General features: G+C 39.4%; 1 pseudogene; it reads right to left on the bottom strand.

Annotated features, from left to right (window-relative positions):
• Window positions 1-3807: 3807 nt before the first annotated feature.
• On the bottom strand, window positions 3808-3951 carry LOC132897931 (U2 spliceosomal RNA; annotated as a pseudogene).
• Between the last annotated feature and the right edge of the window lie 290 nt (window positions 3952-4241).

The following is a 4241-nucleotide window of genomic DNA, read 5'->3' as shown; positions in this document are numbered from 1 at the left end:
AATACTCGATAAAATACTCATTTCATTATCAGTGTGGGTATCTGTAAGCATGGACTCGTACTCAGTCTGGAAAGTAACAGCATAAACATATCCATACTCAGAATTACAGAAATTACAGGGAATGTACTGAGAGAAAAAAATCCATGTTTTTTTGTCTTCTTGAACAGTTTTTCCCAGTTGGAAACTCAGAGTTCTGAATATTCTGTAATGAAACATTTCCCTTTTCCTTTAATAATAAACACACTACATGAAGACTCACCCTGCACTGTGATGTTAACAGGATTCCTGTTTTCTCCAGATTCAGAGTGACACCAGTAAACTCCAGTGTAGGATGTGGAGAGGGAGCTGATTTTACATGGAGAACAATCTAACACTCCCTCACTGTGTGTGTATCGTCTCACCGTCCATCCAGTAGAACGACTCTGGTCAGTAGAGTTACAGCTCAGTGAGAGAGAGTCAGAAGTAAAGTGTTGAGTTCTGTTGGGATTGATGATCAGAGAGACTGGAGGAGATTCACCTTAAACAGAGAAGAGAGTCATGTAAATAAGAATCAGTGCAATATGCAATAAGGATATACAGTAAGTGCATGTGTGTTCAGAATTCTGTTTATTAATCCAGTAATTAAAGCCACAGTCCATAGCATGGGTCATAACACAGAAAAGTTTAACCCCAGATAATCCATAATCATAAACATTGCAAAAAGATAAAGGTCAAAACCAAGAGACAAAATCCAAACTGGGATGAGGAGCACAGGAAAGTCTTACAATTGCTGCAAAGGAACAAAAAAAAAAAAAAAAATGATCAAAGACACAGGACAGCAGGGCAATGCCTCCTCACCACCAGAGGGCACCATCATCTCAGTATGAGCTGAGCTCGAACACACCACCTCCAGATCACTTCCTCATTGTAGATTACATTCACCAGCACATACATTTACACAGTGCAAAGTTCAGAGCCATGTTTAGTTTGTGATTGCCATTGCTGTGTTTAGACCCTTTGCTTTTGATGACTCTTTTGGATTTTCCCTCTGGTCTTATATTGTACTTTACTGTGTCGGACTCTTACCTGTTTTACAGCTCTGCTATTTGTATTGTGTTTAATAGCAGTCTAACATCATGGCATCATCTGTAACTGTGTGGTCCTCTGAATATCCATATCTGTGTTTGTATTAGTGTTTAAACCTGAAGTATTTATGGGCCTGTCTTTCTGAAAAGTTTTCTGAAAGCAAACAAACAAAACAACCCCAGAATCTTTAGACTGGTACCAAAATTCAAAAAAGTGTTTATTTTTTTTTTTTTTGTTGTTTGTTTTTTGTAAAGGCTTTACCCCGTTTAAAACAAAACAAACAACAAAGAAAAAAACTCTCATATATACGAACCCTGATTAACCTGTATAGCCTGTATGCCTCCACATTTTGTATGCTGCTGAATCTGTCCTTTTTTCAGTAGCTTTGTATAAACAATAACCGCTAAATGTAATGCAATGTTATGTAAGGTGATCGCCTAGGCATTCTCATTGTGAAAAGTAAGTCACATGTACATGGACTGGCATTTATTTGTTTTTTGTCTGTTCATATTCTTTTTGGGGGAGTAAAGTCAGTTTAAAAATGCCGTTAAATGCATAGGCCTATAGGCCAAGTTTAATGACCTTGAGGTTATCAGAGGTCATATGTCGTTTTACAAATGAAAAATGAATTCAGCACCCAAACATTTAACAAACAAGGCCATTTGCTAACTTCACTAATCATTTTAGTACATTTCATTCCTTAGAAAGCTGAGAAACTGGGTTCAGCTGAGACGTTTACAGGCCCAAAGTTCAATGACCTCTAGAGGTCAACAGAGGTTAGATAGAGCTCAGCATATTGCAGATTTGAATTCGGCACACCCAAATTGACAAAATAAGACTGTTTGCCGACTTTGTCTCAAAAATGCCTTTGGGTGTCACAATTCTGGATTTTGGTACCAGTCTACTTGTGCCTTTTGTTAACATCTTTGTATCTGTTAAGAACACATGATCAGGGGTGGGTTTTCCAGTAATGTTGCCCTTTAGAGCTAAAGAGCGAGTTGAGAGACTCTTAAGCAATGAACATTGTCTCTGTACATGGTTTTCCCGAACTCACTTGTAAGAAGGAATCTGAAGAGCATCTTTGTAATGCGCGTCCCTGATACAGGCATTAGTAGTTGCTAAAGGCAATTGTACTGTCATTGCTGAAGGCATTAGTAGTTGCCAAATCCAGTCGATAAGGTCACATGGCATTCGTTTTTAACCAAAATATCATGAAATATAAAGTGTTTAAAATAAGAGAATATATAGTATCATCTGGAAGCATTATAAATATAATGTGGTAATTAATTCATGAAACCATTTTATGTTTTGGGGCAGTATTTTTATTCCAAGCGTGTTTTTAATTAAATGAACAAATGTTCACATCATGAAAGAATGAGCAAATAATAAGCTAAATAATTAAGTAAATGTGTTCTCTGTGCTCGCTCATTTCACTGTTACCCCCCGATCATGCAATCAGGATTATTTCAACTGTTATCCACAGTGCAGAGTGGGCAAAGATCTCCCTGAGACGTGCACACACAGAGAGAGAGAGAGAGAGAGAGAGAGAGAGGTTTTGACCTGTGTGTAGTGTGTACCTAAGGAAGTTGTATTGGCCTCCTTATCTATCTATCTATCTATCTATGGAGGTCAATTCAACCTCCTTTGGTACACACTACACACAGGTCAAAACCCCTCTCTCTCCTACACACACACACAGTGTTAGAGGTGCAGAAATGTGTCTCATTTATGACGCTAAATTAGTTAATCACTCGCCTAATGGACTTAAATTTGATTAAAATGTGGTGATATCAATGTGACATGATGATATCCATATGTAACTCCATAACATTTTGAAATATATTCATAAAGTTTTGCTTATTTATTTAATAATTAACTGGATGTACTTGCACCAGAAAGTGAAGAAAAATAATTAAAAGAAAAATAATTTAACACGGGCAGCAGATTCAACACCAGTTTCCCCTGTTGACTGTGAGCGTCCCTCTCCAGCGCATGCGCAGTCTGTGTATTTGGCTGTGAGAGAGTCGCTCTTTGTTTTGAACGAGTGGTCAGGGTCTCTCATAAATTTCAAGCAACTCAAGGACTACTTTAGGCAACGATGTTGTTTGGGAAAGCTACATTAGCTTGACGATGGCTCTTTCGAGGTAATTTAAGACTCTCTTGGCCTTAAGAGGCTTTCGGGAAACCCACCCCTGTTCATTCTTAATAATATATTCATATTCAGTGACATCTCCAGTGTTGTTGACCTGCTCTGGCTTTCTGGATTTTATAATAAAACCCTCCAGCCCATAGATCCTCAATCATCTCCTTCATCCTCTTTATATCAGGGAAAATAAACCAATGACAAAATGAGGAGCAGAGACGGAACAAAAAGACAGCACATGACTTTTGTCACCAAACTCAACCAGCATTCAGAAGAAGAAGCAGCAGCCTTTATTTGCCACATGCACGTTCAAGCACAGTGAAATTCATCCTCTGCATTTAACCCATCTGAAGCAGTGAACACATGCACACACACCCAGAGCAGTGGGCAGCCATATTACAGCACCTGGGGAGCAGCTAGGGGTTGGGTTAGGTACCTTGCTCAAGGGCACTTCAGCCCAAGGCTGCCCCATGTTAACCTTACTTCATGTCTTTGAACTGTGGGGCAACTGGAGCACCCGGAGGAAACCCATGCAGACACGGGGAGAACATGCAAACTCCACACAGAAAGGCCCTCCATCAGCCACGGGGCTCGAACCCAGAACGTTCTTGCTGTGAGGCGACAGTGCTAAACACGACACCACCGTGCTGCCCAAAAACTTGCTCATTTAGAGAACATATCAGATATTAAACTGATAAGAACAAATACTACACTTGATCTTAGCCAAAAGGCCGAGAAGTGAAGGGTTCTTTAACTGCCTTATACATATTAATAAATATTGAATGAATCTCAACTGACATTCACACCACCATATCATACTCTGTTTAACGGTGCTGACTACAAAGTGATCTGAAATTTTCAAAAAAATTTTCCATGCATGACATTTTCCTACATCTCGCAAGAACAATATCAGGCTGACGAGATGTGATCATTTCGATGTCCTGAGGGTCGCTTTTCTCTGTTATGGGACCATTTTCCTCCCTCTGAAGGTATATGGTACGGCCCTACAGAAACAGGAAACAGCTGAATGCAG

Source organism: Neoarius graeffei, chromosome 1 (genome assembly GCF_027579695.1).
Source record: "Neoarius graeffei isolate fNeoGra1 chromosome 1, fNeoGra1.pri, whole genome shotgun sequence".
NCBI classification, from domain to species: domain Eukaryota; kingdom Metazoa; phylum Chordata; class Actinopteri; order Siluriformes; family Ariidae; genus Neoarius; species Neoarius graeffei.
Note: the sequence above shows the minus strand (reverse complement) of the source record. Positions and strands in the feature narration are given on the sequence as shown.